The following is a 15,243-nucleotide window of genomic DNA, read 5'->3' on the forward strand; positions in this document are numbered from 1 at the left end:
TATTTGGGGTGGTGGTGGCAGAGGGAAGGGGGAGGATGGGGAAATGGGGCGGCTGCAGGAGCTGGGTGATGAGGTGGAGTGAGGAGTGGGTGATGGTGATGTGTGTGGGGGCATAGGTTGGGCCTGTGGTGTTGGTGTAGAAATGATCGAGAATGGGGAGCTGGTCTGGCGTGTGGCGTAGGGTGCGAGTGTGGAATGAGGAGTGTGTGAGGGTGTGGGTGTAAGGTGGCCTGTCATTGGGGTGGTGGGGGTGAGGGCGGGTGTAGGTGGCGTGAAGCACTGGTTCGGGGGTGTGTGGGGGGTCTGTGGTGAGGGCGGGTGTAAGTGGCATGGAGCCCTGGTTCGGGGGGGGAGTGGGGGGTCTGTGGTGAGGGCGGGTGTAGGTGGCTTGGAGCGCTGGTTCGGGGGGGAGTGGGGGGTCTGTGGTGAGGGTGTGGAGTTGGGGAAGGGTGTGGTGGTGGGAGTGGTTGTGGAGGTGGAAGTGAGTGAGGGTGATGAGTGTATTGATGTGGGACAGCAGGTGTATGGGTTGGTTGTGTGGCTGGCGGAGGTGGGTGGGGAAACGAGTGAGGCTTTGTTGAGAGGTGGCAAGTGGGGGGCGATGGTGATTGTGGAATGTGTTGGAGATGTTGTGGTAATGAATGGAGGAGATTGTGTGATGGCTTTGGGTGGTTGTTTTTCTTTTGGCAGCTATCATTTGCTCCCGTATGTTGTGAATGGGGCACCAGTGATTGCACGCCAAGAATTCCCATGGGTCCATGGAGATCAGGCTTGTATTTTCCTTGGGAGGGGGGCGCCCTTTATTGGGGGGCGGCCTGGGTGCACGTGGTGGTGTTGGTGAGATATTGCTGGTGTGGGGCGTCCGTGGCTTTGAGGGTTGTGCCCTATTCTTCAGGATTGTTCTTGCAGTGCCGATGTGTTGTGGGGTGGCGTGAATGGCTAGGAGGCGCCTGATAACTTGGATATCCTTGTCTAGGTCTCCCACTGGTTCGAAGATCGTGAAGTGATCTCTGATGGTTATGGGGGGTATCCTGAGCAGGGTATGGAAGGTGAGTTGGTCCTGGATATTTCGATCCGCCCCTGGGTAGGCGATGGCGACAAGACGTCGGGTTTGGATGAGGGTGTCGTCTAAGTTCCCATTATATGTTAGTGCATCCATTTGGAAAAAAGCGATGACTTTCCCCAGTGAGGGTGTGAGAGCCTGTGTCACAGTTTGTTGAAATTAGTCTCATTTTCAACTCCAGGACTATTTTCGTGGCTATACTTGAGTGTAAAGGCTATCTTCTTGCGCTCGTTTTCAAAGCTTATATCTAGTATAGCTTTGATCATGAACATGTAGGTGTGTATGTCATAGAGTTTGGAGTCGAACTTGGGGAGTTGCACATGTGGCTTGGCAGCCATGTTTGCGAATATCTCTTTCTGTTGTTCCACCACCAGATCAAGAACCACCGCTGACCACAAGTGTTATGCAGCGTATTCTGAGTCCCGACTTCTCGGGTCCAGATACAGTGTGACCTTGGATTCTTTGTTCTTGACCGCGTCAGTCACAGGCAAGGACGGAAAGTCCAAACACAACTGGTCAAAGGTACACTTATATATTAACAGTAGGCAACTGCATACACACCCGTGATCAAAACTATGGGACATATAATAACCAGATAGTATTCTTGTGGGTTAATGGTATTCCAGCCGGATTTGGTTTTTAGTATACTATGTCCAAGGAGTAGTTGGGATTTATTGCTCGCATAAAACCTCTCAGAAATAGCGACTAATCATTCTCGCTTAAAATGTCAGGATGAAGTTTAGTCCTCATCCCTATGCTCTACAGGCAGTATAAGGATGAGATACAGACATATAGTTAACGACATCAGTATTACTCATTTGAGCCAAGCCATTGATCTTATATTGCTGATAAGTCAGTTCAGGACTGGATAATGGTTGAAGGGATGGATTTACTGTAATTGCATCCTCCACTGAATGAAACAAAAGACAACAGTTTCCCATCACTACTCAGAAGGCCGCAACAGCCTCCCTCCTCATCAAATGAATACCACGCTACTAAATACATGGCCACCGTAGCCGTGCATAACCTCCAACTGAATGACATCCTTCGTGAACCTCCACGATACATTCCTCCCCTCAGAAACTATCTTTCTCACAGAAACAAGTGCACCAAACTAGACCAATATAGAATACACCATACAAACAAACCATTGCCTTCTGTGCAGTGCAGCCCCCACACCACAGTACAATCGCCTCATGCACCTCACATTCTCGTACAAAACTTTAGAAGATATATGAGAACTGTCTGCTGAAGTGGCCAGTTTCCTCTAGTCTATTTGCTTCACGTCGTTTGAATGATCCAGAGGAACAGCCAAACATCGTATCTGTAACTTTTTTTTTGTTCAGCTGGTTAGGGAAAACAGATGACAACAGAATGAATTAAGCTCCACAAGAAAAGTAAACGAAGCACCACTGGAAGTACTGAGAACCCCCCCCCCAAACATAACAGCAGTAAGCAAGCAGACAGATAAATGAAAATACCTGAAAGCTTAACATGGCCAGACTTGAGGAAAAGTTTAATAATTGTAAGAAACTTGAAATCAACCAATGGAAGATTTGGTGTAGTTCTGGGAAAAAGCCAAATGTTTGCTTTCGGTCTTCTTAAACAGTTTAGGGAAATCAGGCGAAGAAAAGGTATTGAGTAGACGCATTTTTAGTATCATGAAGAACAGGAAACCCCATTTGCCAAGGATTGGTATATAAAATCATTGTTATGGAGTGTAACAAAATCCTTAGAATGTAAACTTAGTATTGCTCAGAGAGGAAAATATTATGCTCGTGTTCACATGCAAAGGTAAAAAGAGAGTATCTTGAAGAAGGGACCAGACAAAAGTGGATATAATCACCAGAATAAGATAATAACTGAATTTGTAAGATAGCCAGAGTAACCGATTGTCAGCCCAGAGACGAAGTGACAGTTAATTTAGGCAAGTGATCTCGTCCGTTGAATATAGCTGGAGTAGAGTAGAGCATCGGAATATTTTCTACCGTGAGTGGGTTAGTAACAATAGCCTGTATCTTGTAACAGCATTAAAACGTGTCAGCCAGAATTTGCTGTTGTTCAAAACTACCAGCAGCTCTAAAAACAAATGAGAAATATCGCCAGTTCAGTCTCAACAGAAATATGGATAATGGTGCTTTATTTTGTTGCCGATACTTAGTAAAATATTATTATGAGAGAGAGAGAGAGAGAGAGAGAGAGAGAGAGAGAGAGAGAGAGAGATGGACCCTGCACAGGGATGACAATTACTCTTCAAATCCCGCGCCGTCAGCCCCGTCGGCTCTGAACGGACATGTGCAGATCGGGTGAGACTGCAGGATCTAGGTGGTATCTTATACGAGGGACGTCGCTGTTTTCTTTTCTAATGCGCATCGTGAGGAATTCTCCTTCCTAATTTAGAATGTTTTATCTAAGTAGCTTTTCTACGGCAATAAAAGCTTACTTTACTACGTGTCACGGTGTCAGGCTAAACAAATTTTTGCGATATCAACACAGACTGGGCATTGGCCTTCAGTGTGTGGCAGTATTCAGTAACCCGGAGTCTTGCAGAGGGAGTGGTAGTGCTTCGTTTTATTTTGGTGGGCAGACGTACGAAAACGGGTGGCGTAGTTGGAAATTTATCACTGTTCATTGTCAGGGAAAGGTGCACAAACCCGTGCTAACAGTAAGTAATTGAGGATACAGGTGTGTTTTCAAGCCTGTCTACTGATTGCGAGATGTTTTAGAGAAGGCATTTGTAGCGCTTAGTCACAAAATAGGAAATATATATATATATTTTTTTGACATGCTACAGATTCCACTGTATACATACAGTTTATCTATACAGAATACAAATTAAGGCATTAATGATGCAACATTAATCTATAACATACCGGAAGCAACTTGTCTGGCGGACGTAGAACTCTCTTTCTCTCTCTCTCTCTCTCTTTCACACACATACACACACACACACATTATATATATATATATATATATATATATATATATATATATATATGGTACGCGCGTTATGACAAAAACTTACACCAGTGATCTATCATGTAATTTTGAGTATATTTTGTTCTATAAACATATGCTCTCTGCGACCCCAGTTCAGTGCCCAGCATTCGGCTGTTTAACTGTAAAAGCTTCGTGCCTTGCATGTGCCATTTGATGAGAGCTTCGCAGGGCGACGGGAGACGAGTATTATCAGCTTATACTGTACTGTACATGAAAATCCCATATCCTATCAGTACACGCGAGTTTTAAGAATCTTTACGTAGTGTATTGATTCTTTAACATCAGGTCATGCATTCATGCAATTTTGCACAAATCGACTGTAATTAAGGTTAAAATTCAAATTTTATGGCTTGCAAGGGAGTAGGGAGGGAGGGACGAGAGACTGGAGTGTTGTTGCCAGTTATGTAATGTTTAGTTTGTAGGATATTGCTACCAGTATTATCATAACACCCACAGCTCATTCAGTGAAAAAACATTACTGTACTGAGTGACTAGCAGCACTTTAAGTCAGGAGTAATATTATTACAATTTTTCTGCTGCAAGTAAACGTGGCACCATTTTTTTCATATGATGTTGACGTGAGAACAGTGATACAGGATAACAAACGTAACGACTGTGCAGCAAGACCTATTTTTTGCTTCTACCTAGCGGCACTATTAAACATCTGACAGCATGATATTTAGCTACATTCTGGATAGTTTTGTAATTTTAGGTGATGTTCTAGAGATTTTATCGTATTTTCTAGCGATGTTTTGCAGTGTTTACTATCTAGCGACATTCTAGCAAGTTTTCTGGACTAAACTAGCGAGATTGATGATAGGGACTTGGCAACCCTGGGTCCGCTGTCATTTGAACGGGAACATTTCCAGGGGAGGCACACACTTCAAATACTGTTCTCCACGTTCATCTGTTCACTGGGTACAGCTTCACTTGTTCATGAAACAGCATGCCACGTACGTACAGTTATGAAGAATATGCAGCTATCGTCTATTTTTTTACGGATTCTGCGATAGTAATGCCAGTCCTGCAGAAAGGAATACAGGTGTAGATACCTAATGGCGCCACGTTTACTTGCAGCAGAACAATTGTAATAAATAATTTTCTTCCTGACTTAGAGTGAGTCTAATCTTCTCTTAGAGTAGCGTTTTTTTCACTGAATGAGCTGTGGGTGTTATGATAATGCTGGGAGCAATATCCTACAAACTAAACATTACATAACTGGCAACAACACACCAGCCTCTCGTCCCTCCCTCCCTACTCCCTTGCAAAGCCATAAAATTTGAATTTTAACCTTAATTACAATCGATTTGTGCAAAAGAATTGCATGAATGCATGATCTGATGTTATAGTTTCTTCTTAAAACTCGCGTGTACTGATAGGATATGGGATTTTCATGTGCAATACAGTATAAGCTAATAATACTCGTCTCCCGTCGCCCTGCGAAGCTCTCATCCAGTGGCACATGCAAGGACGAAGCTTTTACACTTAACCGAATGCTGGGCATTGAGCTGGGGTCGCAGAGAGCATATATTTATAGAACAAAATATACTCAAAATTACATGAGAGATCATTGGTGTAAGTTTTTGTCATATCAGCGTATTCTGAGTCCCGACTTCTCGGGTTCAGGTACGGTGCGACCTTAGGTTCTTTGTCACAGGCAAGGACGGAAAGTCCAAACACGACTGGTCAAAGGCACACTTATATATTAACAATAGACAACTACATACACACCCGTGATCAAAACAATGGGACATATAATAACCAGATAATCTCAGAAGGCCCTTACAATAAATATGTCCACCTAGTTCAGCGAGTTTGACCTTTACACAGTGTTATACCATACCTTATATAGGATAATTTCCACACAGTGTTGTACATAAGGTTCGCACAATACACCAGGTGCGCTTGGTCCCAGGTATATAACAAAGACCCTTGAGTATATCTCTGTATACCCAAACGCGTGAGAGACGACAGTTAATACTGAAGTCATATATATATATATTCGCATAACATAAACGGCTCCCTATTGTAGTTATATGCATCCGCTTGACACAGACGATCCCCTAGCTATCCTTATGCTATGTGTGCGGTACATAGGACAAGAGAAAATAGCATTCACGAACTATCCGCGCGTGGGGCTGTTAGGGGAGGGGGAGGGGGGGAGTGTTGGGAACGCTACTAATAAAAAGTACCGGCGCTCCCATTCCCGTTACTAGCTCGAAAAATTAGTAGCGTTACTGGTTTCGCTACTTGATACGAAATGTAGCGGCGCTCTCGCTACTTTGGATAAGAAAAATGTACACGAAGGAAAGGTTAAAAAAAATCTGTGATATAGCAATACCTTATATACTGTTTTGACAATATTAGTCAGTCTGAGTGGTTATGTTGTGTACCAGGAATGCCAGTATATACTTATATTGAAAAAAAAAAAAAATCATATGCCTTTCGGTGTCATTTTAATGTTGCTTAGAGCAGAAGGTACAGGAAAAAGCTATTTACTGTAAAATGTAACAAATGTTCTTTTACATTGTCACCTAGTGTACCTACCTAAAGTAACATACGTAAATAAAAGGCAAAAAAAAGGTGGCCTACCATTGATACATATTATATAGATTTATTATATTTTCATTGATACCTATTTAAGATATGTACGAAAAGTCAAAAACGAAAGTAAAAATGAACGAGGGCTTCTTTTAAAGGCTATTTATACAATAGCAATGTTTTATCCATTACTTTAAACTGAAAGTAACATACTGTTACGAAATAATAACGTTGTGATTAAGAATTAGTCTGCAAGAGAGAGTGAGGGAGAGAGCGGGAGTTAGAGACGGTGATAGGTGTGTGTGTGTGTGTGTGTGTGTTAGCATTGCCTACATCTAGCTGACATCCTTATTTATCTTTTCTTAATTTAAATGATCGATAATTAACTTGGAAATTCCTGTATTATTGCACATTACTAATAAATAATAATTAATAAATTACTGATGTAATGTAGCACAAACATCATTAATTGACAGAATTGACGAAAGTATTATATTTCGTCATTAATAAATACAACCAAACCGTCGGCAAATCTTTATGTACTCACCGACTCCGGACCTGGGGCCGGATACTCAAAACGTTTAACGCCGCCTTTTGTGCCAAAGGCGCCATTTCATATTGCCTTTTCGTGAAAGGCGCATACTCAAAACGTCGGCTGGGCGCGGCCATTATTGGAAAACATGGCTTGTTAGCGCCTTATGGGACCGGCAGGGTCGGGGGAGCCCTAGCGATCTAAAGGCGCCTTTCCTGGACAACAACAAGTGGATGATGTGTGTGGTGCTACTCGCTCGTATTTAGATGAATTACTGCCTGATTACCGTATTTGGAGTGGAATGGTTTGCGTCAAAAGTAGTTGCTGGGTAGCAAGACATCATATTCTAGTAATAATGACATAACTGGGGAATGTGTGTGGTATGTGGATGTAGGCAACTCGGCGGCAGAGGCACATACTGTTTAGTGCTATTTCTTCAATACATTTAGCCATAATTCATGCTGCACCACCGTGTGTCTAATGTTACAATTATTTGTTCAGTGCATATAGGTATTTATATTCAGCAGTGTATTAACAATTCAGTGTGATTTCTGTTAGATCAGTCGCTCCTAGCGTAAGCCTAACCCACCAGCTTCAGCTAGAGTATTGCAGTACTTCAGTTTATAGTATTTGGATATATTCAGTTTTCACCTTTACTGGTCTGAAGTAAGTCAGGTTGCTTATTTGCAGGTAAATTTTATATTCCAGGGAATATGTGGAAAAGGTAATTTTATGAAAACCCTAGTCATTTTGTAAAATGGATTTTAACTTTGGTTGGGTTGATCATGATTATACTAGAATTAATGAAGGTTGTAGTTAGGTAAGGTTAAATTCCAATATTTAAGTAGGGTTAGCTTAGGTAATGTTAATTATATGTTTGATGTGTATAGGTTTGTTTAATAAAAGTTATAAGTTGCAAGCATAATCTAAATTAATCTGATCTAATCCAACCTAGCAATATTTAATCAAACCTGACCTGACTTTAAATGAAATCTAACCAAAATCATCCTGGTCTTAACATCCTTTTCACATACTGACTAGTGATTTTACAAAATGACTATTTTCACAGATTTCCTGTAACATTATAGGCTATAACCTACAGTTTTTTGTTGCTGTGGTTGCTAAGTGAGTACTGTGAAGTATGTGGTTAGGAATGAAGATTATGGCAGTCTAACTTTGGCTTGGCTAGCACGTTTTTTTTTTTTTTTTTTTTTTTTTTTTTTTTTTTTGGTCAGTCACCTTTCCCCCATAATATCCATTGAGCATTAAACCAAATCCTCATTGTGTTAAGGGTATGGCACCTAACCAGGAGATGCAAAGACCACTACAGTAACATGCAGCAGTGGAGAATCCACCCACGACGGGTTTCCCCACAATTACGCTTTGAATACGGTAGGTTAAATTTGGGTAGCCAAGGTTATGATAGGTTAAGCCAGTTTAGGATAGTGGTAGGTTATATAAAGGTTTGTTCAAAACTACAAATTTATCCCCTCGGATTTCCTATTATATCAACTGAAAACCTAAACTAACTAAACCTAATTATTCTAAATCAATTATGACAGGAAAGATATAGCTTTATGGGAATGTTGTGCATGTCATGAGTCATATCTGCTTTTGTTGTTGGACCTATACGCTACAACACTGACAAAATCAAGGAAAATTTGGCTTGAAACTGAAATGCAATAATGCTGGTGTTTCTTCCATCTTTTACCTAATTTACCTGGGATAACAGCTACTGTTCCACCAGTAGGTCTAGGAAATGAAATAGCAACTACTTTTCTTGCTTAGAGAAGAGGAATGCTGGCCAGACAAATACCCTGTTATTTATAATTGTTTCAGGGGATTTGTTTAACCAGTGATTTCATGAAATCCCTAGGGAATTCATGAAATGAGTTAAGAATTCGTTTGGCCCCAATTAGGGTTAGGATAATTTAGGCTGCGGTTAGGTTAGGCTCAGATAAAGAAGGCTAAGTTTTAGGTTAGTTTGGTTAACTTGGATTGTGGTTAGAGTTAGGATGGGATAATCGAGGTTAAGATTAGTCAGGTAAGGTTAAGGTTAAATTTAATATACAAAAGATGCTAAGTTGTTAATTGTTCATCTAAATTAACCTAACCTAAACGTAACTTAGTTTGTCCCAGCCTAACCTAACACCAGTCTAAATTAACCTAACCTTTATTAACCCATCCTAATTTAAACTAATTCTCACGATTCGTAAGGGATTTCATAAAATCACAGGTTACATAAAGTCCCTGTTATATAAATATAAATATATATATATATATATATATATATATATATATGTTATATATTGTATATTTATATATATTATATACTCGTATAATGTGTGCACTAAATATTTAAAGGAAGGTGTTAATGAAGGTACTATATACACATGAATAGATCCGTATCTTTATTTTGCGCACGGAAGTTATATGTCCCTCATAAAACTTTGAAGTTAGTGCTATTGAATCCCAGCTTACGTTTATTCACCATTCCCACAAAATATCACTACGAAAACGAACGTCGCGACTACTGCGTTGCACCCTTACTTCCATGTTTTTGTTTACGTTCATCAGCTGAGAGAGGGAAATGCTGCTTTGCGATTGGCAGACACTTCCCTCAAGAGTATTTTTATAAAGCTGCTGTGATTGGCTGGGATATGAAACGGCGCATTCAGAGGGAAAAGTTGCCTTTCCACGGAAAGGCACACCAACGGCGCCATTAAAAATGTTTGAGAGTATATGGGAGTCGGAGTGTGTTCCTAACGGCGCCTTTGACCTGCCGTATAAAAAAGGCCACCGTTCATCAACGGCGCCGTGGCAAAAGGTTCGTTTTGAGTATCCGGCTCCCTGTATTCGTCGCGTAAGTAGAGGGGACCTGCGGTAACGTTTGATTATGGCCAAAAAGTAGCGGCACTCGTAGTTCCGCTGCCCTGAGTTGAAAAAAGCAATAGCGTTACCACCATCGCCTACTAAAATAGTAGCGGCGCTATTCCCAGCTTTGGTGGTGATATAGACTTCCTTACGAGACCACTTTCTATTAATCCTTTACATGGCCACAGCAAAAGGGGAGTGAAGGGGTGCGGCACTGATGTTATTTGTCCGTATGTAACACTGGGGGGGGGGGACACTTAGGGGCGGCCCGTGGCCTAGCACCACGCACTCTCTTGCGCGTGAGCTTATTCATGGGAAATTCATTATTCCACACAGGAGAGGTAACACTTGGGGGAGACACTGGGGCGAGGGGGGCATGAGTCCACTACGGTAGAAGCTTCTCAGACACTAGGGGACAAACAACCTCAGGAGTCTTTTACTCACGGAACAGGTGAGAGGAGTGCTTGGGTCACGGGTGGCAGAAGACCCTGCACACGGGAACCACAGGTAGTGGCCGGGCATTGGGTGGGCCGTCCGGGAGTGTATTCCAGGGGTAGGTCGCCTGTGGGGTCGCCAACGAGTTCCATAGGAGTTGGTGGGTGGCGTAGTGGGTGGCCCTCTTTTCTGTAGAGGCCCTGTGTGATCCCGGGACTCTCAGGGCTGGGGCCGAGGAGGGCCAGGGGGTGCGCCACAAGGCGCTAGCCTTTAGTCGTCGTCGGGAGTACTGGGGGTGGACCTGGGGATGCCTAGGTCGAGGGTTGGCTGCATTGAGGGCAGCGCCCTGGCTTGGCCACGGTCTCCGTCCGACAGGAGCGGCCGTGAGGGGAGAACTGCGACCACTGGTGCCGGAGGGAGGTCTGGCGGCTACAGCAGGTGTCGGGAGAGGCCCGCTGACTCCCCGGGGGGCTGCAGTCTTGCTGTCGGGAGTAGACCCAGCAGGGGCGAGCCTACGGCCTTTCATGCTGGAGGAGTCTGACTACACTTGGGGCTGCAGGGACATGACACTGGACCTTGGGGACGTCATGCCTTGTCTGGTCTCTGGTGGGGTCCCTGGAAAGGATCAGAAACCCCCTTCTCTTTGTTGAGGGGCGGGGAGAGGGCACCTTACTCTGCCACCGGAGTGGTGGACAAGGCAAGGAAGTACCTTTCTCTACAGGGAGCCTAGGGACAGGCAAAGGGGAGAGCGGCTGAGGGCCGACTCTTCTACTTGAAGCGCGGGTGGGGAGGCCCCACCGGAACTCCGGTCCGAGCTAGACAAGGGAGGTCCATGGGACTTTTTCTCCATCAGGCAGCCCTGCTGGGTACTGCCTGGGCTTCCATGGGGGACAGAAGGGCAAGGAGGAGTCAGGGAAGGCTCCTCTGGGCACTACAGACCCTGGCGGCCGGGGAGAAGGTGCCTGATGGATACGCCCGGCTATTGCCACAGCTCCGACGGAGTCTGCACTCTGGCTGTAGTCTAGGTGGCGGGGAGAAGATGCCTGATGGATACGCCCAGCTATTGCCGCAGCTCCGATGGAGGCTGCACTCCAGATGAAGGGTTACTGGGGGACAGTGATGTTTTTGTCCCGCGTAGTACCTCTGGCAGGAGGGAGTACCCCAGGGCCTGCCTTCCTCCTTGGGGCTGCTGTCGAGGTGTCGTCTGGTGGGCCCCGTGCCGACGTGCTGGCTCCTGGGAAGTTGGTTGGCAGAGGGTGGCGAACCGGCAGCCCCTTCCACCCACAGTACTGTATACCTGACTGGTGATACTTTGCTGCTGCTGCTTTGGGGAATAGCAACCCTTGAGGCTCCTCCTGAGTCCTCTCTGTTAAAAAGGGAGGCCGATCCAGGAGACTCAGTGTCCGAGGGTTTGCTTAGGATCTTTCTACTGCAAGTCCCACCCCGATTCTGGCGAGTGTTCCCCTCCACTGAAGTTTAGTGTACTATTACTGTACACTGCCCGGTGAGGTCTGGTTGCAGGGAAGAGGGTGTAGGGTCACGGGGGAGATATGCTGTTAATGCCTGGAAGGCTTGGCAGGTGAAAAACTTCTCCATCATCTCCTTGTGGGGTGGGGCACACCTCCTGTACCTTCCTCTTAGGGTGGTGGTGTTTGGCTTTCACTCCGCTGAAACCAGTTTTTCACCACCGTCACGGGGGTGGAAGACACGTCCCTGAGACTGGAGCTGGTAAGAAGAGTCGACGGTGGGGGTGCGGTGTGAGGGCGTGAGGGGCATAGGAGGGTTGTCCAGTTGAGTGTTTGCTGGTTGGGCTGCTGATGCAAAGGAGATCACGGTGAGGGTGGATGGTTGGGGTGTGCGCCGCAGAAAGGTGGAGGAACTGTGTGGTGCCCTAGAGGCAGTGCTTGTGTCCTGGAGTTGGAGTTCACAAAATGTGTTTTTATCCTCATCTCGGGTGGTGGAGATGGAGGGGGCATGATGGATGGTGTCTGGTTGTGGGCTGGAGAGAGGTGAGGCTGCCTTGTGTTAGGAGGCCACCCCTGGTTAAGCGGCTTAGTGGGGTGGGCTATGGGGATGTCCCATGGGGCATGGTGGGTTTTGAGGGGTGTGGGGTAAGGAGGTGGGGTGGAAGGTGTATGGAGTGTATCTGGGTGGGGGGCGGGGTAGGTGGCTTGATCTAGCCTTGGTGGCGGTTAGTATTGGCGTGGGAGGTGACGGGTGTGTAGTGGGCATGCTGGCAGGGGGTGTTCTGAATCGTGGGGGTGGTGATGGTGATGGGCGTGAGGGGGTGGGTCGGGCAGGTGGTGGGGGAATCGGCGGCATTGGTTGTGGGGAGGTGGCGTGGCTGGGGACTGCGTATGTGGGTGGCATGGGCAGCTGCTGAGTGGGCTGGTAGGAGTAGTGGCTGCAGGTGGTGGTGAGTGGGTGTAGGTGGGGGACAGGGAGTCAGTGTAAATAATGAGAGTGTGGGATGAGGTGTGAGTGAGGAGTGGGTGGCGGTGATGGGCGTGACGGTGGTGCTGGTAGAGTGGAGCAGTTGGTGGGTGGGTGGTTGAGACATTGTTATTTGGGGTGGTGGTGGCAGAGGGGAAGGGGGAGGATGGGGAAATGGGGCGTGCTGCAGGAGCTGGGTGATGAGGTGGGAGTGAGGAGTGGGTGATGGTGATGTGTGTGGGGGCATAGAGTTGGGCCTGTGGTGTTGGTGCGTAGAAATGATCGAGAATGGGGAGCTGGTCTGGCGTGTGGCGTAGGGTGCGAGAAGTGTGTGGAATATAGAGGAGGTGTGTGAGGGTGTGGGTGTAAGGTGGCCCTGTCATTGGGGTGGTGGGGGTGAGGGCGGGTGTAGGTGGCGTGGAGCACTTGGTTCGGGGGGTGTGGGGGGTCTGTGGTGAGGGCGGGTGTAAGTGGTATGGAGCCCTGGTCTTCAGGGGGGAGTGGGGGGTCTGTGGCGAGGGCGGGTGTAGGTGGCTTGGAGCGCTGGTTCCCGGGGGAGTGGGGGGCTCTGTGGTGAGGGTGTGGAGTTGGGGAAGGGTGTGGTGGTGGGAGTGGTTGTGGAGGTGGAAGTGAGTGAGGGTTATGAGTGTATTGGTGTGGGACAGCAGGTGTATTGGGTTGGTTGTGTGGCTGCGGCGGAGGTGGGTGGGGAAACAGAGTGAGGAGGGCTTTGTTGAGGGAGAGGTGGCAAGTGGGGGATGATGGTGATTGTGGAATGTGTTGGAGATGTTGTGGTAATGAATGGAGGAGATTGTGTGATGGCTTTGGGTGGTTGTGTTTTTCTTTTGGCAGCTATCATTTGCTCCTGTATGTTGTGAATGGGGCACCAGTGTGATTGCACGCCAAGAATTCCCATGGGTCCATGGAGCATCAGGCTTGTATTTTCCTTGGGGAGGGGGCGCCCTTTATTGGGGGGCGGCCTGGGTGCACGTGGTGGTGTTGGTGAGATATTGCTGGTGTGGGGCGTCCGTGGCTTTGAGGGTTGTGCCCTATTCTTCAGGATTGTTCTTGCAGTGCCGATGTGTTGTGGGGTGGCGTGAATGGCTAGGAGGCGCCTGATAACTTGGATATCCTTGTCTAGGTCTCCCACTGGTTCGAAGATCGTGAAGTGATCTCTGATGGTTATGGGGGGTATCCTGAGCAGGGTATGGAAGGTGAGTTGGTCCTGGATATTTCGATCCGCCCCTGGGTAGGCGATGGCGACAAGACGTCGGGTTTGGATGAGGGTGTCGTCTTGGTTCCCATTATATGTTAGTGCATCCATTTGGAAAAAGCGATGACTTTCCTCAGTGAGGGTGTGAGAGTCTGTAAGTCACAGTTTGTTGAAATTAGTCTCATTTCAACTCCAGGACTATTTTCGTGGCTATACTTGAGTGTAAAGGCTATCTTCTTGCGCCTTCTCGTTTTCAAAGCTTATATCTAGTATATTTTTTGATCATGAACATGTACAGTAGGTGGGTATGTCATAGAGTTTGGAGTTCGAACTTGGGGAGTTGCACATGTGGCTTGGCAGCCATGTTTACTAATATCTCTTTCTGTTGTTCCACCACCAGATCAAGAACCACCGCTGACCACACAAGTGTTATGCAGCGTATTCTGAGTCCCGACTTCTCGGGTCCAGATACAGTGTGACCTTGGATTCTTTTGTTCTGGACCGCGTCAGTCACAGGCAAGGACGGAAAGTCCAAACACATCTGGTCAAAGGTACACTTATATATTAACAATAGGCAACTGCATACACACCCGTGATCAAAACTATGGGACATATAATAACCAGATAGTCTCAGAAGGCCCTTACAATAAATATCTTCCTCTAATTCAGCGTAGTTTGACCTTTGCACAGTATTCTACCTTTCCTTATATAGGATAATTTCTATACAGTGTTGTACATATGGGTTTGCACAATACACCAGGTGTTCTTCGTCCCAGGTATATAACAAAGACCGTCAAGTATATCTCACTATACACAGATGCTAGACACAGACAACAGTATATACTCTACTCTATATATATATATATATATATATATATATATATATATATATATATATATATTTTCGTGTAACATAAACGGTTCCCTATGGTAATTATATGCATCCACGTGACACAGACGATAACCTAGCTTTCCTTATGCTATGTGTACTTTACATAGGATGAGAGAATATAGCATTCACGATCTATCCTCGCGTGGGGGAGAGGGGGGGAGGGGGATGGGGGAGTAGTGATATAGACTTCCTTACGAGACAGGAGGTTGGGAGTATACCTCATATATCACTTCCTGTTCACTTCATATGGCCAAAGCAAA

The sequence above is a fragment of the Coenobita brevimanus genome, chromosome 39, assembly GCF_032717465.1.
Source record: "Coenobita brevimanus isolate Jiangsu-jjx chromosome 39, ASM3271746v2, whole genome shotgun sequence".
Classification (NCBI taxonomy): Eukaryota; Metazoa; Arthropoda; class Malacostraca; order Decapoda; family Coenobitidae; genus Coenobita; species Coenobita brevimanus.